Here is a 24,599-nt window from a genome sequence, read left to right as displayed (position 1 = left end):
TCACTCCTGTGTGCTTAAACCCTGCCCCCAGGTGAGCTGAGCGGGCGGCCAGACAGCTCAGATGCGAGCACACACAGATGCGAGCACATTTCGCACGGGGAAAGAACCGGAGAGCCTGCGAGTCACCAAGGGATGGCTGAAGACTTGACCCTCCCTTTGCACATGGGAGTCTTTTTCAGGGTAACTGGCCAAGCGCGTTCTTCTATTATGAGATCAGATGCGGGGGTGTCATGGACCAAACATTTGTGTCTCCCAAGAATTCATATTAAAATCCTAAACCTGATGTGGTGGTGGTAGGAGGTGAAGTGCCGGCAGGCAGACCGGGTCGGGAGGGTGGATCCATCATGAACAGAACCAGCCAGCATCCTGGCCTTCGTCCGGCCCTGTGTGGACGCCCCAGGAGGCGGGCCACCAGCACCTGGCAGGGAGGACCAAGCCAGCAGCAGACTTCGGAGCTGTGAGTAACCAATGTCTGCTATCTAGAAGCCACCCATCTATAGTGTTTGGTTGCAGCAGCCAGAGCAGGCTAAGAGACATGGACATATGTCATGTGTTTACTCAAAGAGGATTCAAATCCAAGTGGTTGGGGAGGGGGAAAAAGTGAGAAAGCAAGAGAGAACAAACACTGAGATTACACAGGATTTGTGCCCTTTCAAACCTAAACTCCAGATGAGATGCAATGTCTCTGTACACGCACCTTTCACCTTACACGGTACGCAGCCTTTGGAAAACCTGGACACGAACAGCATTTTTTTAAAAAATCCTTTTGGGGGCGTCCAGGTGGCTCCATCGGCTGAGTGTCCAACTGGCTCAATGGACACTCGTGGTTCATGGGTTCGAGCCTGGTTCAGATTCTGTGTCTCTCTCTCTGCCCCTCCCCTGCTCACGCTCACGCTCTGTGTGTGTGTGTGTGTGTGTGTGTGTGTCTCTCTCTCTCTCAAAAATAATTAAAAAAATAATAATCCTTTTTTGTACACATCTTTCAAAGTTCACAACTACCTTAGTTCAGAGCACTGTAGCAAATGTACCTGAGATCAGGGGACTTCCACAGCAGACATGGATTCCTCATAGCTATGGAGGCTGGGAGTCCCAGAGCAGGGTTTGGACCGGTTCTGCCGAGAGCTCTCCTCCTGGCTTGCGGCTGGCTGCCTTCCTGCTGTGAGCTCACAAGGTGGAGAGAGCAATGGGGCTCTGGGCTCTCTTCCTTTACTTCTAAGAGCTTTAATCCCATCACGGGGGCCCCTGCCCTCATCACTCATCTAACCCTGACTTCCTGCCAAAGATCTCACCTCCTAGGACCACCACACTGAAGGTTTGGGCTTCAGCACATGAACTTGGGGAGATACAAACATTTAGTCTAATTACAGCATCTCCAAAACCAGTCATGAAGATAAGGGTCCTTTGGTAAGACAGAATGTTGGTTCCTACCCACTTAAAAGTATCCTTTGGCGGGCGCCTGGGTGGCTCAGTCGGTTAAGCGTCCAACTTTGGCTCAGGTCATGATCTCACTGTTTGTGGGTCTNCCACTTAAAAGTATCCTTTGGCGGGCGCCTGGGTGGCTCAGTCGGTTAAGCGTCCAACTTTGGCTCAGGTCATGATCTCACTGTTTGCGCGTCGGAGCCCCGTGTGGGGCTCGGTGCTGACAGCTCAGAGCCTGGAGCCTGCTTCAGATTCTGTGTCTCCCTCTCTCTCTGCCCCTCCCCTGCTTGTGGCCGTGTGCGTGCGCGCACTCTCTCCCTCTCAAAAATAAACTTTTTAAAAAAAAAGCATCCTTTGGCAAGTTTGAGTTTCCAAGTGTTCTGAATGTTCTTACAGTCATGGGGGCCAAAGCTGTATTAGAAGAGTGTATTCCAGCCCCCCTCATTAGACAGAGGGTTTGAGGCCCCAAAAGGCAAAGTGACTAACCTAAGGGCACACAGCTGGAGTGAGTCAGAGCTGAGCCTTGAACTTGAGAGTCTACTCTTGGCCGTACACGCTCTGGCGGTTACTCGCTTGTCCTGCTTGAAATAAGTGGGCCAGCATGCCCAGGGACCAGGAATCCGTTAGTTATATGAGCCTGTAGTTTTAATGCCCTATTTTTGTGGAAGTCAAAACTACACCACCAGGGTGTTTCTCTTTTTCATTATGAAGTCCTCTTCATTTTATTTATATTTTGCAGCAAAATGATTTAAATCAAATGTGCTCGGGCACAGAGGAAATCTGACCTGAAAGACGGTCTTTGTGGCCAAAGGAGAGCCGGCAGATACTTATTTCCTGCCTTTGCAAGGCCAGTAGCATCCTGGTACATGGGGTCCATCAATACATCTTTCATAAGGGCTTCTCTGCACAGTGAGGTGGAAAATCTTTCCAATGACTCTGGCCCATTTGTAACTCTGCCCCGAATAAAAGAAGGGATTGATCGGGGGCTTGGACCGCTTCCATGCCCGGGGCCCTTCCTGCGCCCTAGGAGGCAGTCTACCATGGAATTCAACCCGGCAATTGCTCCTGCAGAGAGAGCCCAGTAGGGGTCAGCATGGCCCCTAAAGAGTGAGCAGTGAGGGGTTAATGTGCCCTGCTGGGGTCTCCGGAGGGAGCGACGCCTGGAAGTCTCCAAAATACAGAGGCTTCAAAGAAATCAGAAGGGAAAGCTTGCCCTTGGGTGCTCAGAAACACACCTCAGTTTCCCCTCCTGGGGGTCCCCAATCCACATCTGGCATGACATAGCCTTAGTGCATACATCAGCCAGTGGGGCGGCATCTCGTAAGCATCTTCAACGGGCTAGCACAGTGGGGTTGCTCAGAGGCTCCCTGCCAGGGCAGAGGGGCGTGGGGGCTTGGGGAACGGATGGCCCATGGCTCTGGACACATCCCACAACCCCCATCTCCCTACATGGCGGTCGATGCTGAGAGCACTCTGTTGGCTAGGAGATGAGGACACCTGAGCCCAGTTTTAGATGCACCACTTGGGCAACTGACTTCTCCCTCTGGGTTGTCTTACTCTTCTATAAAATTGACATGAGGTGGGGCGCCTGGGTGGCTCAGTCCGTTGAGCGTCCGGCTTTGGCTCAGGTCATGATCTTACAGTTCGTGGGTTCGAGCCCCGCATCAGGCTCTGTACTGACAGCCAGTTCAGAGCCTGGAGCCTGCTTCACATTCTGTGTCTCCCTCTCTCTCTGACCCTCCCCCACTCTGCTGTCTAATAAACAAACAAACATTTAAAAAAACTGACGTGAGACTGCTTACCTTAGGGTAGCGATTCTCAANAAATTGACATGAGGTGGGGCGCCTGGGTGGCTCAGTCCGTTGAGCGTCCGGCTTTGGCTCAGGTCATGATCTTACAGTTCGTGGGTTCGAGCCCCGCATCAGGCTCTGTACTGACAGCCAGTTCAGAGCCTGGAGCCTGCTTCACATTCTGTGTCTCCCTCTCTCTCTGACCCTCCCCCACTCTGCTGTCTAATAAACAAACAAACAAACATTTAAAAAAACTGATGTGAGACTGCTTACCTTAGGGTAGCGATTCTCAGTTTGGGAGGGGACATTCTGCCCCTCCCCCCAGGGAACATGTGGAAATTTCTAGAGACATTTTTGACTGCTACACTGGGGTACAGGGCAGAGGATGGGTGCTATTGGTATCTCATATGTGGAAGCCAGGGACACTGCTGAATATCTTACGGGGCCCCTCCCCACACATACAACAAAAAGTGACCCAGATCAACATGTCACAAAGTGTGCCCAAGTCAACCAGGTGCAGAGAAGGCTCTTTTTGCAGCCTCACAGGCTGGTTCAGGGCTCTGGTTCAAGGCTAAGATGCCGGCCCACACACTTCCTCACCTACCCTCTATCTCCTCCCAGTCCTAACTTTCTCTCCCACTTCTGAGGCAAACGAAGGTGAATAAGAGTCTCTTCTTACCCAAGCATCAGCTTCAAGGCTGAGGTCAGGGGGATTACAGAATCTGCTTTAAGTCAAGGTCACCATCCACGAGGATTATAACTCCATATTTTTCCCAGCACCCGGCACACAGCAGATGCTCAATAAATGGGATGCATTATAACATCTCCCTCCTAACTGTTGTGGGGATAAGAAAACATGAAATGTGATCAGCATGGTGTGGTGCCTCCTGTCCTTGGTGATACTGAGAAACTCTTGGTTGATGAAGGCAAAGGATTGATACAGGAGCACAAACATGAGTGACAGGAACAGATGAAGGTTCATGGAAAAGCAAATGTCCAGGGGCACCTACATGCCTCAGTCGATTAAGCATCTGGCTCTCAATTTTGGCTCAAGTCATATTCACACAGTTCATGGGATCGAGCCTCATGTAGAGCTCTGCACTGACAGCATGGAGCCTGCTTGGGATTCTCTCCCTCCACCCCAAAATAAATAAACTTAAAAAAAGAAAAACAGCAAATGTCCAGCATGGAGCTTAGCATGCTGACAGTGGCCAAGAGGTATCTCCTCTGGGGTGCCTGGGTGGGTTGGTCGGTTAAATGTCCAACTTCAGCTCAGGTCATGATCTTGTGGTTCGTGAGTTCAAGCCCTGCATCGGGCTCTACTGATAGCTCGGAGCCTGGGGCATGCTTTGGATTCTCCCTCTCTTTGCCCCTCCCCTGCTCACACTCTGTCTCTCTCTCTCTCTCTCTCAAAAAAACCAAAAAAAACAAACCCCCCCAAAAAAACAAAACCAAACCAAACAACGGCATCTGCTCCATGGAGGCGGCGGCTCAGGGAAGTAGGAGGGTCTACAGCAGAGTTCTTCAAGCTCAGCGTTACAGACACTGGGGCCCGATGATTCTGAGCTGTGGGAGCTGCCCCCATACCCCAGAATGTTAGCAACATCCCTTTACCATCCCATGACAACCAAACAATGTCTCTGGCCACTGCTGGGTGTTCTCTGCGGGGCATGACCGCCTCTGATTGAGAAGCACNGTCAGGTGAGAGGACAAGGCTGGGGGCAGGACCACCAGCAGATGGAAACTTCTAGGACCCGCCTTAAGGAATGAGCTACAATGGAGTGGACACACTGGACGCTTCCCTAACACCCCCTGCCCCTCACTTCCCAGCTCTGATCTCGCAGGTCCCCCGTCTTGCTCACGTGTGGCCACGTCTCCACAGCACCACCATCAGCTAGTCGTGAGCAGCCGATCCCAGACTGAGCCCCTGTGCTCTACCTTGCCCACTAAGTGTCCCTCCAACACCCAGCAGCCAGAGCGACCCTTGGAAACGGCCAATCAGATGCTACTCCTTTGCTTAAAAGCCTTGCATGTCTGCTCTGCTGAGGACAAATGTGGAATTCTTAGTGAGCCTGTAGGGCCTGGCTCCTGCCCCGCGGCCACCTTCCCCCTTTCCACTGTCTGTCTTGCTTCTCAGAGTTCTCTCCAGTCATTACCAGGCTCCCACGAAGACCACGACCTTTGCACATGCCACTTCCTCCTCCTCCTCTTCAACTAATCCTTACCCAGACTATACTTGATCATTTCAGCTCAACTGTCGCTTCCCTAGGGACATTCTGCTGACCTTCCCTGGCCAAGTCCACAGCTCAACAGTCTCAGAACACTGGGACTTTCATCCCATGGCATGGAGTCTGGCTCAATGGCTGGCATCTGTCCCCACCCGATGCCGAAGGTGCCTGAGGCCAGGGCGTTGGTTTTGTCCACTGATGTACCTTCGTCCCTATTCGGTTCAGTAAACATTTGTGGGATAAATAAACTCACGACTGGGGGTAAGGAAGAGAGAAGCTTGCTCCAAGCTTAGACAGAGTGTCCCTTTCAGGGGCCATGCCCCATGGCTTCATTCCCAGACACCTCTCATGAGAATAAAAAAGGGGGCTGAGAGGAGCGTGCTGCCTGCTCTGCCCAGGGGGAACAAGGAGACCACCTCCTTCCTTTCCCTGGCAAGTTTCCCTGTTCTGGCCCCGGACAGATGAAGATGGGTCCTCTCTGCCCTGCACTCCCTTCCAGGACATTCGGCCCCAGCAAAGGCGCCCAGTGTTATGACAACAAAGTGCCAAACGCCTACTGCCTGGGACAGTGCAAATGGACCTTGGTCTCCAGGAGGCCGGCAGCATCAGCACGGACTGGGGGCTGGCTGGAAATGCGCAGTGCCAGCCCCGTCCCAGATGGGCGGAGTCAGAACCTGCACGCGCACAGATCTGAGGCGATGGGTTGTCCTGTGAGGAGCCCCGGGCTAGAGGGAGCTGGACAGAGCCATCTGGAGGGCCGGCCAAGCTGCAGACCCCCGGACCCCCCCACCCCACCCCCAAGTTCTGAGTCAGTGTTCACAGCATGGCAGGACTCTGGTTCAAGGTGACAGGGTTGGTCCCGGACGGAGCTTTGAGAACCACTCCTTTACAGCTTTATGGGGGTCCAGGAAGGGAGTCTTCAGAGAGGCCCAGAAAGCCATTCTCAAAGAAGCGAGGCATGAGCTGGGAAGAGGAGTAAGGGCTTGCCAGACAGCGGGTCAGAGGGGCGTTCTAGACAGGGGACACCACACGGGGCCAACTGAGAAGCATGAAGCACGGCGTGTCAGACATGTCATTCAGGATCGGTGCCTAGAGTCCAGGCGAGGCAGGAAGAAGACTGGGGAGGGGAGGGGAGGGGAGGGAGCCCAGAGGTCAGAGAAGAGCTGGCACAGCCCTACCAAGGAGGAACTACAGCATCCTCAGATATCTTACAGCTAATGCTCCCGTGATGCTTCCCAAACACCAGGCCTCACCCGAAGGCCTTACACACATCAACATTTGCAACTCTTCAAAAGAAAGAACTACAGACTCACAGCAAGTTGCCAAGAGAGTGCAGAGTTCCGTGTTCCTTCGCCCAGTCTTCCCCCGATGGTGACATCTTACGCCTCTGCGTTGCAATATTAAAGCCCGACAATTCATATCACTATAATACTATGGATGAAGACCAGACTTTACCCGGTGTTCATGTCTTCCATGCATGCATTTGTGTGCCTGTGGGTGTGTTACTGCTGCGTCCTCACCAACAACCCATTATTACCCCATTTTACAGATGAGGAAACCCAAGCACAGAGAGAATAACTTGCAGGAGGAGCGGAAGGGGAAAGAAACTCAAGTCTGGAAGCCTGGCTCAACGTTGCTACCGAAGTCTTGCCTCTCTGACAAGTTCTGGTATTTCTGCAAACTCATGGATCGGGGAGAATTCCAAGGGGGACCCCTACATCCTAAAGGAGGGCCGTCCCGAAGGAGCCTGTGGCCCTGGAAAAAGCCTCACTGGCAGAGACCGAGCGGAGAAGCTGGGAGAGGGGTGGGGGGGCCCCTGCTCAGCCTTGCTTTCCGCTCAAAGGCGCCCCTGTCCGCTGGCTCTGCCCCCAGGTACCTGGTCGGCTGATGTTCACAGGGCTGGCCTGGGCTGTCTGCCAACATCAGGACCAGACAGAAATCTGCTGTTCCACATCCCAGGCCCTGCCCTGGCGCCTGGCAACCCCACAGAGGCCTGTTTGTGAAGGCAGGAAGGAGGCTGGGCCGTTCAGCCTTCCCCGCAGCCGAGCTCTGAGCCCCCGGCTGCTGGGCTGGGCGCAGACAGGCAGGGACAGAAGACACACAGGTAGGCCTTACACCACCAAACAAGGCCTCGCTCATGGTCGGGGCCTCCAGCCGCCACCTCAGTGGCCAGCAACTACCAGACAAGGCGTCCTTTTGCTGCTTTTATGGCTCGTTGGGCTTCTTGGAAGGGAATGTTCTCTGTGCTCACAAACATGTAAAGATGATCTATGCATGTGGACAGAGTTTGCTCAGACCCACGCACACCACTCGATTTGTAGCCAGGTCGGTGGGGCTCTGGGTGAATTCTTTCCTTTGTCAACGTGGCACTCTGTTAATGTTGCTATAATGCTGTTTGTGTAGTTAGGCAAAAAGGTTTCCTTTCATGGGGCGGGGGAGGGGGGGTGAGATCAAACCATAGGGGAAAAAAAGTTAAAAAAAAAAATACACTGTGGCACTGGGAATGATTTTGCTTAAATGTGGAACGACTGTTACAGCCTGATAAGTAGCCTCATTTCTGAACCTCTCCAAAACTCAGCAACCTTTTTTTAAATTTTTATTTTTTTACATTTATTTATTTTTGAGAGTCAGAGCACAAGTTGGGGAGGGGCAGAGGGAGAGAAGGAGACACAGAATCTGAAGCAGGCTCCAGGCTCTGAGCTGCCAGCACAGAGTCTGATGCAGGGCTCGAACTCACAAACTGTGAGCTCATGACCTGAGCTCAAGTCGGACGCTTAACTAACTGAGTCACCCAGGTGCCCCAACCTCAGCAACCTTGACTGGAGAGTGTGGGTTTGGCTTCAAGGATCTGCCCCCAACTGTTAAGCTACAGAGCTTGGTATGGGAGGGGGCAAAGTTAAAGGAGGTCTTTGACTTCTGTTTTGTCCAGAGATTCAAAATGCAGCTGTGGACAGGCCACACCAACGGGTCATGGTCACTCACTGTAAGTCAATCCACTCTGGAAGGGTAGAAGCACAAAGAATCCTGGCCGTTTTTAAGCATCCTGCAGGTCAAACCAAGCTGGCAGACTCCAAAGTGCTCATTGGACTTCTGAAGCCCACCTGTGCCCAGGAGCATTTTGGGAACTCTGGGGCATCTTCTGTCTCTGGATTGGGAGATTCTTGGGGGGGAAGTTCTGAAGTGACAGGCCCGCAGGTAATGAAGTAATGAACTGAGGTCCTCGAGTGTCCACACAGCAACCCACTCTCTGGCCAGAGGGCTCCCTGGCCAATTCTTCACCGGTACATGAGCTCCCCTGGGTTCCAGAGAGAAGGAAGCCTCATGTGGCTAAGTCATTGTTGGTTTTAGAGCCTCCCAGAAAGCACTAGATTCTTGATACCAGAGTATGTGTTACCATATTCTGCCTTCAAACTGCCAGAGGTTCTCCCACTCATTCCCACCAGTTGCTGTTCCTTTAAGGACATCAACACATCTACTCTCCTAATGAACCCATACTAGGAGGGGAACGGACACATAATTAACTGAGGGTATCATGTGAAACCAAATTACCATTTATGTCCTCCCATTCCAGAAAGGGAAAGGCTGCAACCAAAGACACAGAGGCCAGAAAAACTATACTAGACGGAAAATCAATAGCCACGGTGAAGGAATGGAAACTTTACAAACTGCAGCTAACAGAATGATTCCGAATGACATCAAATGAGGCTCTGAGCTTCCTGGAGGCCAAAGCAAAAAGGGATGCATCATATTATATAGCTCATAATCTACCACCTGGAGGCTTAGCCACAGAGAAAAGAAAAGCTAGGTCCTGGTACAATGTGCCTGGCAGGCGTGAGCAAGGAGGAGGCAGGAGGTAAGAAGGCCCAGAGGTGAGTAGCAGCCAAGCCAAGATCAGGCCTTTGGCTTATACTCCTAGCAGCACGAGGAGTCAGGGGTCAGCTTTAAGTAGAGGCATGACCTCACGTCACTCATGATTTAAAACAACAGCTCTGACAGATGTTCTGGGAACAGTCTGCTGGGGGACAAGGGGAGAAATGGGGAGGCAGATGTGAAGGCTACAGCAAAATGCCCAACAGACGGCGCAAACTCTTGGAATAAAGCCCGGTCTACTTCCCAGCACCTACAAGGCTTCCCAGGCTCTAGACCCTCCTCTCTGTTCAGCTCAATCCCATGCCTCTTGCACTCCCTCCCACCACTGCGATCGCTGTCCATTTCTTGTCCTATTCGTCACATTGAGTATCTGCCCATCACGTTCTTCCCTCCGCTTCTGCATGTCACCTTAAATGTCAGCCCCCGGGGAGGTCTTTCACAAGCCCTCGTGACCTGTAGGGCCTCCTTCAAACCCAGACTCTCCTGCTTCTTTCTTGTGCCCAATCACAACCGGCCATTATTGTGGTCTGGCTGATTTCTTGGCTGGTTGGTTTGCCCCTTCTCTCCATCAGGAGGTCTAGTCTTCCACGAAGACAAAGATGTATCTCCCTTGGCAGCTGCTCCTGCATCACAGCCCAGGGGCTGACCCATAACAGGTGCTTGATAAATTCTGGTGAAGACGTGGATCCTATGCGGTCGACACGGAAACGCTAGGTTAGGAAATGGGAGCTCAGAGAGGTCCAGCAGCCTGCTGGTGGATCCCAGGTCTGACCCCAAGGCCAGGGCCTCTGATCCAATCGCTCGGGATTCCAATCAGAAGAACTTGCTCTGACCTTTCTGTGTAAGACCCCTGCCACTGGATTCAATCAAGATCCTTGCGCCTTCCCACGGAGCCAAGGAGAATGTGATGCTGACCAGAAGGGGCTCAGCAAGCTGCAGCTGGAGTCAGGCCCAGGTGCGAGAGCAAAGGGGAAGCAGGCAAGACCCCCACCTGGCGGGCTGGCCTTACCGCCGCCATGTCCCACTGCTCACGACACAAACTATCCCCCCCGAAAGTACACAGCCTTTATCTGATCAATTTTCTAGGCTATGCCAACCAAACAGTGGAATCCACAGGAAATTAAGCTTATTGACTCAGTCTTTGGTACCACATGGAGAAGATGTATTTACACATGTCATCTGAGCCTGGGGGACTATAGGTTATTGGCAGCAAGTATTTACCGAGTTTTGAATGACAGCTGGACCAGGAATGGGGTGGCGGGTGTCTCCCCACTGCATGTAGATTTCTGAGCCAGGGGGGCCCTTGTCCTGAGCCCCTGTTTTACCTCCATGTGGCTGGATTGGACAGTGGAAGGATTTGGGGTAAAGCTAATAAAAGTCTGCAGAAACTGGTATCAGAAAGAACAGACTTTTAAACCTAAGGCCGACTTAATGGGCTCTCATTGTTGGCAGCAATGAATTGTGAGGTGATTCCGTGTCTAGGTATTTGCCTCATGTCATCTCTTCATGGGTCTTTGAGCTGTAACTTCTCCTTGGGTCATTTATGACCAGAGGGGAAAGGCAACCTTTGAGATTCACGACGGAAGCAGCGGAGGCCTGGGGAATGAAGGCCCAAATAAAAAATAACCATAAATAAATAATGACATCAATGGCTAATGTTTAGGGACCCTGCACAAGTGCCGGGGACTGTACAGATATGTACACACAGTAGATTAACCTCATGTGTTTTTTGTAAGAACAAAATTCAAGTTCCTTACCATCACCTTCCAAGGTACTATCAGGAGACTGCCAACCTCTGTGAACTCTTCCCACCCCCACTTATCAGTGCATTTCAACCACCGACCAAACTCATTCCTGCCTCAGGACATTTGCACACGCTGCCCCTCTGCCTGGAGTACTTTTCCCCATGCCCTTGAATATCTGTCTGGTTTATTCCCATCACTCAAAGCTGGGCTCACATATCACCTATGCCTCCTGCAGCCGCTACCCATCTCATCTCCCTGTTCAATCTTTCCCATCGCACCTTTCCACTTCCTTGAAGTTTTCGTATTTATGTGTCTGCTTAGGCATTTATAGTCTGCTTCTTCTTGCTAAGCTCCATGAAATCAGAGACCTTGGATTCCCAATATACCCAACGGCTGGAGACACGCCAGCACACGCAGAGGCTGAGTAACGACTCTGGGAGAGGATGGAAGGGGAAAGGAACCCGGCTTCCGTTGATGTCACTCTGAAGCCTAGGTTCCTGGCCACTGGGTGACACGGCCTCAGCACAGGACACTGAGTCAGCCGGACTTCCAAAGATAACACCGGCATGTGGCTTTTGGGGGGAGGGGTAAATTTCACAGCAAGCCTGAGGTCTTACCTGGTTTTACAAACCTCTTCTCGAAAAGCACGTCGGCTCCTATGCCAACACTTCATGAAGTGTAGGGTAAGGGGTCCTGGCATGGTTCTCTAACAAGTTACAGATTTGTTCTCTGAATGCAGGGATCATGTTGGTGCCTCAGCAAAATGCAATGTTGTGAGTGTGGGCGTCGGTTACGCAGACCCAGAGCGTCACTGCAATTCGGAATCTGGCTCTGTGAATTCATTCAGTAATTCTCTACAGGGAAAGAATGAACTTCTGGGCGCTCTGGGCTATGTGGAGATAAAGCCATAAAGCCGCAGTGGGGCAAAGCGTGAGCTGTGTTGACAGCAGCGGGAGGGTCCTCCTGGGAAACGTGCTGGGTGAGCCTCCAAGCTGTCCCCACTTCCTAGGCCTCAGTTTTCACATAGGGAAAATGGGAATGATGACTGCCCACCTACCGTCAAGGGTGTGCCTTCACTGCCGCATCAAGAAATACATGAAAATACTGAGCCTGGGTGGCTCAGTCGGTTAAGCGTCCGACTTTGGCTCAGGTCATGATCTCATGGTTTGTGAGTTCGAGCCCTGTGTCGGGCTCTGTGCTGACAGAGGCCTGGAGCCTGTTTTGGATTCTGTGTCTCCCTCTCTCTCTGACCCTCCCCTGCTCACGCTGTCTCTCTCTTTCTCTCAGAAAAAAAAAAAAAAATTAAAAAAAAAAATCAAAAAATACCAAGCATAGCAGCCAGCACTTTACGGATGTGGTCGTGAGACTGATTAATGGCCCACTGTGTAGAGGGGCGGTGGAGTGTCTGCCTCAGTTTCCTCTACCTCTCACATCCTACAAGTATGATAGGACGGGCCCTGTCTTACTTCCATCTCCCAAACCCTACCTCACACATGCCAGCTGCCCAAAGGGCTGAGTATAAAAGAGGGGCCACTCTGGAATGTCTCCTGTCAGGGCCACACAGACTAGATCCGAATTCCAGCTGTGTGACCTTGGGAAAATGAAGCATCTTCACCCTGTTTCTGGACCTTCTTCCTCAGTCATTAGATGGGATAGTGGCTTGTGTCTCTGGTCCCTTCCCATCCCTTAACTTTACATTCTAATCCCTCCCACACCGAACTTCCTGTCTTCGGTTGTTCTAAGCAATCTGAGCCTCAGGGAATTTGCATATGCTATTCCCTCTGCCTGGAACAGTCTTCCTCCCCCCAGTGATGGGCTCCTTCTGCACCCCTCAACCTTCCGTGGCTGCCGTGTACAATGTAGCCCACTCCACTATATGTGTTATCAGCTCCTTATTCATCTTCCTATTACCACCTATCACCACGTGTAGTTCTACAGTAAATGATGTGTGCTGTTCTCCACTCTCTTCCGCAGAGCAGGAGACTGTAAGACTCCTAAGGAAAAGGGATCACTTCTGACGTGGGCGGCCGTGTATCTTCAGAACCTAGCAGAATGCCTGGAACATAGCAGGTGCTTAGTAAAGGCTTGACAAGACAGCGATGTGGGCGTGGCATTCCCACCAGTCTGCACACATCAAGGCCTTCATCTACCTCACCGTGCAGAACCTCAAACCACACTGTTCCCAGTGCCCACGTCCAGTCCCTTCCCTACTCTGTCCCCTGGGCCAGTGGGGCGTGGGTGACCTGAGCTCCATTCCTGGCGCTTTTAGCTGTGTGATCTGGGAAAAACTTCTTAACCACTCTGTGCCTTTGTTTCCATACCGTTAGAATGGTTTTGATGATAACAGTACCTATCTCAAAGAATTGTTTTCAACATTAAAAGAGTTAACATATGTCAAGTATGCAGTATTGTGCCCTGTAAGTGACATCGAGTAGTGGTAATAATAGGCCCCAGCCTTCCATGGCACATAAATGTTAGGTCTACCTTGGTACCTTACCTTCCACACAGGTGTTTGGGCTCCTCAACTAGACTGTGGTTCTCTCCCTTGGCGGTCCATTAGCATCACAAGGGAGCTTTATGTTATCCTGACACCCGGGGACCCCCAGACCAATTACATTCGCCTCTCCAGGGAGGGCTCAAACTGGTTTCTCAATCTCCCTAAGTGATTCCAAGGTGGAGCAGAAAATGAGCACCACTGTAAACTCGTTAGGCTCAAAAAAACCTCAACGCTATCTGCTATGTACCCTTCTCTTCAACAGCCTTTAGCATTTTTATTCTAATGCCCTATGCTGGGTCATTCCCACTACCCACTTAGATCAGTGGTTATCTACGAGGGGCAACTCTTCCCCTCCCACCCCCAGCTTGGGAATATCTGGCAATATCTGGAGACACCATGGCTTGGAGGAAAGGGTGCTGCTGGCATCCAGTGAGTAGAGGCCAGGGATGCTGCCGACACCCTACAGACCACAGGACGGCTCCCGCGGCAAAGAAGCCTGTCCCCCAAAATGTCAATAGCCCCGGCCGGGGCTGGCAAACTTCGCTACAGAGTCGTCCCCTCTGTGGGGGTGGGGAGGACAACAGAGGCAGGCTGACAATGGGAAGAAAGAAAAAGGGAAGGGAACTTATCATTAGTGAATATCAACTTCCAGCCCCACGCCAGGCAGACGTTCATGAATAACAACAATGGCTACTATTCTCTGAGCACCTACCACAGGGCTGACATACCTTACTTAACCCAAGGCAATTCTGGGTTAGAGGATCCTGTCCCCGTTTCGCGCATAAGAAAGCGGGATCAGCAAGGTTAGGTAAGCAGGCCAAGGTCACCACGCCTGCACACAGCAGATCTCTATTTTAGTCTGTGTTGTTCTGACCCCAAAGTCAAGGCTGTCCCAGATCAGATCACACTTCCTGAGCCTCGTCACATGCCAGACAATGCTTCACTGTCTGAAAGTTTAACATTTGGCTTAAATCATCTCCCCAACAACTCTGTGAAGTAGCTACTACGGTCATTGTCATCGTCATCATCACCTCCATTTTATACCTGGGGACACTGAGGCAGGGTGTGAAGCTACTCTAAGACTTTCACACAGTTGGTAAGTAGCAGGGATGGGATTTGAACCTGGGGAGATGTATCCTAAATCTGGTTCCTTCCTACCTCTATTGCTTCTAGGAGAATGATGGAAGGAACAAGCCAAATTCCCTCTGCCTCAGGACCTATGCACAAGCCATTTCCTCTTCCTTAAACACCCTTCTTTTCACCTCTTTGTCCAGCTAACTCGTTCTCACCCATCGGATTTCAGCTCCCAGTTCACTCTGCTAGGGCACCTTCTCTGCCCCTTTCCTAACCAGATGATTTATCTTTGTTAAACTCTCTCTCAGCACCGCCGTGACGCTCCCCGCACCAACCTTAATAGCATTGCATAATTTACAACGAACCCTTCACTTGTGCAAGCATTTAATTGATAGAGGTTTCCTCCTCTAGACTACAGGCTTGGTGAGGACAGGGACAGGGCCCACTTCGATCAGCCTTGTGTCCCCCAGCACCTGGCATGATGCCTGGCACAATAAAAGCTTGTGGCTGAAGGCACGAAGCAGAGGATCTGAATCCCTAGGAACGTCTGGTGCCCGTCCAGTCCATACCCATCCCTGGGGGGTGCGGAGCCATCCAGCGGGGCCCTGTCTGAATGCCACGGGGACAGGTCAGGGCCAGCACTGCTCTCCAGGAGAGCCGGGAACGGAGGCCGTAACCCAGCCCCCGTGCCATCCCTTCTTCATGGCGGCTGGCCTTTATCATTTTCCAATCAACGCTGGTTGAGTTCTAATTGATTTTCTATGATATCCCTCTCCAGAAGGGAGAAAGGCTCTGTTTACTGGGGCAGCGCGTAGAGGACAGGCCTTTTCTTCCTGCTGTATTTAATGCTGCTGCTAATCACGGAGATTAGACTAAAACAATTACAACAGCTAATTAAAGAACAATGCGGTTTTTGGCATCTTCGCACAGACGGCACCATTGGGAATTCCTAACTCGGGCAAAGCAGGGATAATTAAAATCCTGTTCCACTCTCCCCACTCCGGCAGCTGGATCACGCTGATTAAACTGCAAATAAAACACATGAAACCAACACTTTGTAGTCTATCCAATTTCACTTAAAAGGGCTTTTAACTGATTCATAAACAGAGAAGCCGTAAACAGCAAATTATTTAACCAAAGCCAGTTATTTCGTCATTGCCTTTAGCTTCCCTCCCGACACTGGACTTGCGCATGGTGCCCAGAGGACGTCAGGCTGACAGAGCCCGAGGAACCGCTCCAGAGCGCGCCGCGCCTGCTCCCGGCCCCCGGCAACAGAGCGTCACCAGCGCACAGCTGTTTCCACTATGGAAAAGGATCAGGCACTGCGCATGTCCCCAGAATGCCCACGGTGACCTGGAGGCACATCAAGGCTCGAGGGCACAGACGGAGAAGGTGCCAAGTCTAACTAACATTAAAAAATGCTTAGCTTAAGAAGCGCCTGGGTGGCTCATTTGGTTGAGCGTCCGACTCTTGGTTTTGGCTCATGGGTTGGAGCCCCGAGTTGGGCTCTGTGCTGACAGCAGGAGCCTGCTTGGGATTCTCTCTCTCCACCTCCCCTGCTTGTGCGCTCGCTCTCTCTCTCAAAATAAATATACTTTAAAAAATGCTTATCCTGAGAACGTCATTAAGTTATTCAGAGCTAGCTGACTTCACATTTAAAATGCAACCAACATCTACTAAGTAAGAAAAAGCCTCATTCGCAAGCTCCAGGAGGACGTGCCATGACAGCTGGATACAAAAGCCTGTTTGCTTTACGCAGGGACACTGTGAGAGCCAATTCATGCTAGCAAGCATGGTAATGCGGCTTGCCGCCACGACCAAGAGAGGGGAGTGCAGAAAATGAGGAACAAGGTCAAGGGAGGTTGAAAAAGAGCACAGAAGAGGAAGAGAGAAAGCGAGAGACATGCTCAGTGAAAGTAGCAAGCAGGGACAGAAAAGGTTAAATACCGGCAGACTGAAGTCACGGGGATTTCAGAAGCCACATAGGGCCTGGGTGCCTAGGACCCGACGTGAGCACGCAGTCTGCCCTGTGGCCTAGCCCCGAGCACCGGCTGACACCTAGGGCAGGGCTTCTCCATCCAGCTGTGGGGAGAAACCCCCCCCATCACAGATGGGTTGTTTTATAAAATCAAACAAAAAAGCATCAAAAAAAATAATAAGATAAAAGGCTGATATACTTGGGTCAATGTTCAATCATTATAAAAGTTTCCAAAACCATCCCCTCAATTTCTGACTGGGTCCCACCCAGAGCAGGCAGTGACTGGCTCTTGGAGCCTGACGCTCATCCACCGACCACACCTGAAGGGGCTCTTTTCGAAAAGATCCCCCACAGTCACCGGGAATGTACCTCATCTGATTTATAATATTCCATTTACTGCTTGGCGCATGTCGTTGGGGGACAAAAAAAAAAAAGTAGGTTTTGAAACGCATATAAATCTAGGAAACAAAGACCAGAAAGCAATGCACCAGGGATTCTATTTCAGGATGATGACTTTTCTCTTTTCGAGCTTTTTAAAAAAACATCAATTTTTTTAAACCTAAACGTGAAAGTCATATTTCAAAGAATATTCCATCTATGAAGGCAAGGAAATAAAATGCTTTATCATAACATGACTTACGGTTGTTCTTGTGTATTTATATACAATGTTGTAAGTCTATTAATTATTATATAAAATCAAATTATCACACGGTCCAATAAAAATGACCTAACTATATACAACTACATGCTGGAATTTTATACAAGCCAATAAATATGACGTTTACAAAGAGTATTCTATGATTTAAGGAGATGTCTTAGCAATCTGGTTGTACAACATCAAATTGCCGATATTTGACCCTCTTTATCTATAAAAATCAGCTATTCCATATGGTTTAACCTAATATAACATTAAATGGAACATAAAGGTTCACATGAATAGACTGAGACTGATTATATAAAAAAAATGCACATGGTGGAAAAGAAGACAGGAAGAAACATACAAAAAACTGTAGCATGGTGCTTTTTTTGTTCTTCTTGGTCATTTTCCAAATTTCCAACCATGAGACTATATTACTTTTGTAAGCAGAGAAAAAAGTGCCTTTCAAATTTTTAACTCGAGAAAATTACCAGCATTTTTGAGAGTTTTATCCCAATTTTTATACCATTAATAAGAACTCTATTATAGTAAATAGCCGTTTTTGAATATTGCACACAAAACTGGTTACTTACTCTGGGTGCAGGCATGTTGGGGAAATGGGGATGAATGGCAAATTTAAATTCCTAAGTATTAACTTCTTAGATTATTATTAAATTTGCTCATCATTTGCAAGAATGAACTGAGCAGGAGGCACTGGCTCTGTGTAAGAGAAAGGGCCTGTGATCACGAGGACCTGAAAGGTTGGAATATTCCACTGAATCTGCCATTCATGGCTCCGTGACCTTGACCAAGCCACTTCCATTTGATGTGGCCTCAGTCTTCACATTTAAATTGAAGAGCTGTGAAAGGGTCGTCTGGAAGCTCCTTCCAATTTTGATATTCCATTGGTCCTATTCCATGATGGCCAAGATCATCTACTTAAGTCGCAGGGCCCAGTGAAAAATGAAAACACAGGGCATCTTATTTTAAAAAATTAGGAATTTCAAGACAGTAACCACAGAACACTTAACCAAGTGCAGGGCCCCCTACTGCATATGAAGCTCTGTGTGACTGCCCAGGGCACACACCCAGGAAGCTGACTCTGACAGGAGAAGGTAAAATCCAAACCACCAGTGACCGAAACAAAAGGGAATTTAAAGCTGTTTGGCAGACCAAGCATGTAGATTTCAGTAAGAATGACTCACAAGGCAGATAACATACCTGTCAACAAAAATACTCGGGTCGGATGATTAAAAACGAACAACAATTGCCTTTTCATACTTGATTACAATGAGTTTCTATTTTAAACACATGTCTCTGGATATAAAATTGTGCTTGGATTTCGCAGACAAGTCTGCATTTCCCAAGTCTTAAATTCCACCGCAGTGAGCCAAACTCGGTGAACCTTTCCTCTGCTAACATCTGTGATCAAGATTAAAGTAACTCACAGTCAGCTCTGGCTATTGAAGCTCAAACCTGAGGATAAGATCTGGTATTTTGCAAAGCGTGAGGAGCCAGCCACGCTCACCGTCTGCTTCCAAGGCTTGTTGTTTTCTCCGTTATTATCAGTCTGAACCCTGGGACAACAGGGCCATCGTGGAGAGGGGAACTCGGTCTTTGGACTGCAGGAGGAAGCCAGACACACAGCGAATCCTCGCTTCCATGGAACGCGGCTCTCCAGAGCAGCCGCGGATCAGAGACACACACAGGTGTCGCCCGCTCTTGATGCCAGCCAGTTTACTCTGTGTATGACTGTAATGAGTTTGATCATTTCTAGAGGGGAGAGGTGAAGCCAGCGGATGGTCACAAACAGCCACGTGGAAAGCAGCGAGAAGTAACAGTGTGCAAGAAATACAAAAGCAAAAAACTGATCAAAGGCAGACAGAAAGATAAAAAGGCCTCTGGGCCCACTCGGTGAAAAGTGAGAGCATCCTTGATGCCCTCAGGGGTCACTAGCGCCTTTAGCAGAATTCAAAACCTAGTGCTTGAAACACAGGCAAGATTTCTTCAAGGAAACTTTAACACTTGCCCAGTACACACTGTGTTTCAGAAGGCAGGGAAACAGGTGAGGTAATTTAGAAAGATCCTCCTCCTGTAAGACTTAATTTTCTTAGAAAATTAAGATGGTCTCCTCTCCCAAGGCTCCAGATGGCTCAGGTTTCGCTGTGCACAGGCATATATATGATGTATGTGTGTGTTTACATTTTGTAGCATTTCTTTTTACCTATTTAAATTTTTAATGTTTATTCAGTTTTGACAAGAGAGAGTGAGTGAGCAGGGGAGGGACGCGCGCGCGCGCACACACACACACACACACACACACACAGAATCTGAAGCAGGCTCCAGGCTCTGAGCTGTCAGCACAGACACCAACGTGGGGCTCAAGCCCATGAGCCGTGAGATCACGGCTTGAGCAGAAGTCAGTTGCTTCACCAACTGAGCCACCCAGGTGTCCCCCCCCCCTTTTTTTAACCTATTTAAAAAATGTTTGGGGCACCTGGGTGGCTCAGTTAGTTAAGCGTCAGGACTGTTGGTTTCAACTCAGGCCGTGATTGAACTCCACATCAGACTTGTGAGTTCGAGCCCTGCATCAGGCTCCCCACTGACAGTGTCTAGCCTACTTGGGATTCTCTCTTTCTCCCTCTCTGCCCCTTCCCCACTCTTGTGCTCTTTCTTTAAATAAACTTTAAGAAAAATAAATAAATAGTAAATATTCTCATCACAGACCTTGTAGTCTAGAACAAGGATTTGCCTACTTTTTCAGTAAAGGGTCAGACAGTAAAGACTTCTTTTGCAGGCCATATAGTCTCTGTCAAACAGCTCAGCTTCATCCTTGTAGCTCAAAGCAGCCGTAGACAGTATGTGATGAATGGGTGTGGCTGTGTTCCTAATAAAAACTCCACTTACAAAAACAGCCAGCCAGCTGAATTTTGTCCATGCGCTGGAGTTTACCAACCCCTTGTCTAGAACAAAGAACATGAGCTCTGACAGGCCCAGACCTGGATTCAAACCATGATTCTACCATTTTGCTACTCTGAGACTCAGTTTCCCTCTTTCATGATATGGGGTATAATAATACCCACTTGGCTGGGTTATTACAAACATCAAATAGAAAACGGAGGAGAATGATTAAAAATTAACTGCCGCCCCCGCCCCCCCAGCAGTTACTCTTCTCATCTGTGCGGTTCTCTCCGTGGGGTGTGCACCCATAATGGTTCTTTTCAGTCAACATGGCCTTTCTTAACGATTGTCAAGAACTACTGTCAAGAGGCTTACCATAACCTCCCCTGCTCATGCTCCACAAGGTAGGGAGAGAGCGATCACCGGCTGCTTTATGGATAAGGAAACAAAAACTCACGCAAGTAGATTTTGCAGCCAGAGAAGTGAGGCATGCTCTCAAAACCAGCAACCGCTGGCTGTGCGTCTGCAGCTGGTACAGACAGACACACGTGAATCTGTACACACGCCCATCGTACCCAGCTCAAGTTCTACCCTGGCCACTGACTGGATGTATGACCCCAGGGAAGCCACCTGACTGCTCACCTCAGGGCGCTTCCTTTGTCAAATAGAGTTAATGGCAGGGTAAGTTCTAGAAGGCTCAACCCTAAAATGCTCAACACTTAGCATAATACCTAGTACACCGTCGGCGTTCCAGCAATATCTGTTGAATGAGCCCATGTGGTTTTGAGGATTAAATGAGAAAAGTATCCTTAGCTCCAGTGTCTGACAGAGAGTGCTCAACAAATGCTCATTGCTGTTAATGACGGTCTACACAAAACTACATATATATGCAAATACTCAGGTACACATACACCACACACACACACACACACACCCTGCACACACACACACACACACACACACACATTGCACACGAACTGTGAGCTTCACGAGGGCAGGAACTACATCTGACACAAAGCACGTGCTCATTAACAGAACTGTCTGTTCACTTATGAACATGGATAAACACTCACACCTACAAACGGATCCCTGCCAACAGCTAATAGACGGGCCAGGCTACCCAAGGCTCTTGCAGTTCTCCAGCCACATTCGTTCATCCCTCAGGGCGACCCAGGCCTGGGATTATGAAATTCCGTTGGCTGTTTGCCGGATCCCAGAACATCACCACCCACATTGCTCACAGCACCACTTCTGTCCAGTCCCCTGAAACATCCAGCACAGCAGCGACCCTAAGGTCCCATGAGGAGACCAGGGCTGGGGTTTCCACGGAGATCATGCCCACCAAGGTGGGGGGTAAGCGAGCAGCAGTGAAACCCCAACCCACATATCAGACGGCATGTGAGCTCCGCAGAGACTGGAGGGCTGTCCCTGGAGCTTCTGGGATGAGGTTATGTCTTTGAACAGGGACAGCGTGTGTGTCTGGAAGGAAAGAGTGAGCAGCTGCCCCACTGTCCTGTCCTGCATGAAGGGGGTGTTACGCTCACCCAGGTCCCCTGAGTCTTGGAAGGCCCCTGGCTCCAGGCTCAGGCAAGGCCACCTCTGGAGGACGCAGGGGCGACCCAGTACCGCACACGAGGCCCTCCAAAGGCTGCCACGCTCGGTGGCATGCCTCGCTCCCAGACAGCCCCTCCCCTACTCCAAGGTAAAGCCCTGGGAACATGGATGCCCGTGTCTGCACTGGGGCGGAGGCTGTGTCCACTTAGCATTACATAAACTAACAGCCTGGCTCCTTGGCCCTGAGACAGAATGAGCCCATGTCTGCCTCCGGCATTGCAAATCTCAAGTCAGGCAGTGCAAATAGTACATGGAGGGCCAGATGTAGCCTTTGGCTTCAAGAACGCAGTTGGCTCAACTAAAACATCTGTTTTTTATTAAATGCTGCTTTTGACTTGATTGTGACTGTGTGGTTGTCTAAAGGCAGGGGGTGTGGAAGGGGAGAGGAGCAGGGATTAAATCACTCTTCTAGGAAAGAGAAAAAGGAAGTGTGTACTTGATCTGTAGATAAACATACATAGACATAGACACACAAATTAGATGTTCACATCCCCATTTTACTGATGGGCATACTGAGGACCCAGGAGGGGAACTGCAAGCAAGTAGCACAGCCAAGATTCAAACCCAGATATGATGATCCCACTATATACTTTCCCCCTATCACACTAAAATCAGTACTATGTGCTGCCTCAACATCTGGGGGAAACCAGGAGGGCCTCAGACAGCCTAAATGTAAGTTCCTATGCCTGCTTTGCTCGGCTCGGTAAGTCCCCTGGCCAAACAGCCCTCCCCATCACAGAGACCAGGCAGCTTCTGCCTGTCCCCAACAGCAAGCTTCACCCCTGGGGACTATTCCAACAAGACAATCTCATCCACTAGTGGGGAGTGGCCGTCACCTGCCCACCCTCTGGATACTACCAAGTCTGACTCCCACAGACCCTGGGTTTCCGGAGAGTAACTCGCCCCTGCGCCCTCCCCTCCACCACGTGACTGCCTGGCATGGAGGCATCCTCCCTCAGGCTGACTGTATGTGACAAACTGCTGTCCACCTCATCTGTCCAGTGCCAGATGCTGGGTGTTTGGCCAACCCCCCAAAGGCCACGGATCGCTCCCTCTCATGCCACAGTGCTCCCCGAGAAACACAGGACGGACTGCTGCAAATCTGCAACCTCCCCCCTTCTTCCTCGGGGAGCCCAAGCGGGAGCCCCGGGCGAAGCCAGAGCAGAGAGAGCGCACACACCTGGGAAGAGGCGAAACCCTGATTAACTGAACTCAGCTGACCAGCACCATCGATCAACGGAGATCGCCTTTTGCTTCCTCCCAGGAGACTCCGAGCTCAGAAAATGGAGAAACGGACAATTGAGAAAGAAAAATTGTTTTCTTAGCTTTTCCCAGGTTCGGCTTTGATCCAGCCCACTTTCCTTCATCACTGGGAGAACATGAGTCACTGGAAATTTTCTAGAGTCATGTTTAAAAAAAAAAAAAGTAAAAAGAAATGGGAGAGATGGGTTTGAACAATCTAGTCAACCCAGTATATGCAACATAGTCTCATTTTATCACGTGATCAATATGAAAAAGGATCAATGCAGTATTTTACATGGTGTGGCTTGTACCATCCACACCTGAGCACAGCTCACTGGACTCACTGTCCTTCAAGAGCCGGTGACCAGCAGGCTGCACAGCATGGGCTTGGAATGAAGTTCAAAGTGACTGTTGAGATCGTGGACTCTGGGCACTTACAACACACAGGTCATCAGTCAAGGACTGCTTACTGTCTTCTCCTCACTGGCATATCACGGTTAATAAGCACAGATGAAGATCTGTAGGAAGGGGCTGCTAAGACCCTTCTACACAGTCAGGGTCTTTCCTAACAGAAAGGTGGCCTCCACCCCTTTACCGGCCTCTTCCTCAGCTTTCCGATATGTGCGTTCTCTCCACCTCTCACTGAAGTGACCTCACACTTTAGAGAAAAGAAATACTTCTTTGAAAAGACCTTTTTTAACCTTTAACCATCTAGGAGTGGGTAGAATTTGATCATGCCCACAAGGATGGTCCCCAAAGGCCCGAGCAGCCAGGGAAGGGCCGTGACAAATCCCACGTGAGAAAAATCAACCACTGATGGATGTGATAACACTCAGGGGTTGCTGCCTGGGAGAAAGGAGGGCTAACCATCACAGGAGGCAGGTATCATCATGAGGACAGAACGGAGACCAGAAAAATGAATGGATTTACCCAGCCTGCTGCAGCGCGAATTCCAGAAGCGGAAGGACATGAAGGAACAGAGCCCCCCTTCCCAAGTATTAATCCTTCATCTGCTAATGTTTCCAATTTTGCCCTATCCACGAAGCATCTGCAGTTTTCTTGATTTACCCAAGCTCTTTAAATCAGCTCATCTGCACTGTTCTTTAATGAACGAATTTAAAAAGGAAACAATACCCATAAACTTAAAAAAAAAACAATATAACTTGCCATAGATAGAATGTAACTAGGAAAAGAAACGGATAGCTATTAATTTCTTAAAAGTCTGTTCATTGCACTGCCTGAGATGATCCTGGGCGCCTCCGGTTCCTATCTGACACACCTGAGCTTTGCCTGGTGCGCTGGGAAGGTTTGCGCAGGAGGAGAGGTGGGGAAGACGTCTCAGGAGGGGTGCACCGCACGAAAAAGGTGCAGGAGTGGACGTGCCCGGGGCATGGAGCAGGAAATGCAGGCAGGAAACGGACATTCAGGTACGTGCGATGGATTTAATGCACTGGGAACACAGACCAGCTCCCTCTGGAAGTATTTTACAAGCAAGGACGTCAACAATAGTGTTCTTGTAACTCCCAGTTAACCCTCAGACAATTAGCCGGAGCCCCCAGTGCCTATGTCTTGTTTCCCAACACTGTCTTCTGATTTCAGTTTTC

At 49.9% G+C, this 24,599-nt stretch overlaps 1 protein-coding gene and 1 long non-coding RNA gene across 2 annotated transcripts in view; one reads left to right on the top strand and one right to left on the bottom strand.

The window, feature by feature from the left end:
- The window catches only part of XYLT1 (xylosyltransferase 1), a 308,202-nt gene that overhangs the window by 176,561 nt on the left and 107,042 nt on the right, over positions 1–24,599 (bottom strand). The gene's annotated exons all lie outside the window — the stretch shown is intronic.
- On the top strand, positions 14,504–16,231 carry LOC144239286 (uncharacterized). Its single transcript, XR_013337365.1, has 2 exons — positions 14,504–14,645; positions 15,789–16,231. It is a non-coding gene; the product is annotated as an uncharacterized LOC144239286 (long non-coding RNA).

Source organism: Crocuta crocuta, unplaced genomic scaffold (assembly GCF_008692635.1).
Source record: "Crocuta crocuta isolate KB4526 unplaced genomic scaffold, BGI_CrCroc_1.0 scaffold16, whole genome shotgun sequence".
Taxonomy (NCBI): Eukaryota; Metazoa; Chordata; class Mammalia; order Carnivora; family Hyaenidae; genus Crocuta; species Crocuta crocuta.
The sequence above is the reverse complement of the archived record's forward strand: the minus strand, read 5'-3'. Positions and strand labels throughout refer to the sequence as shown.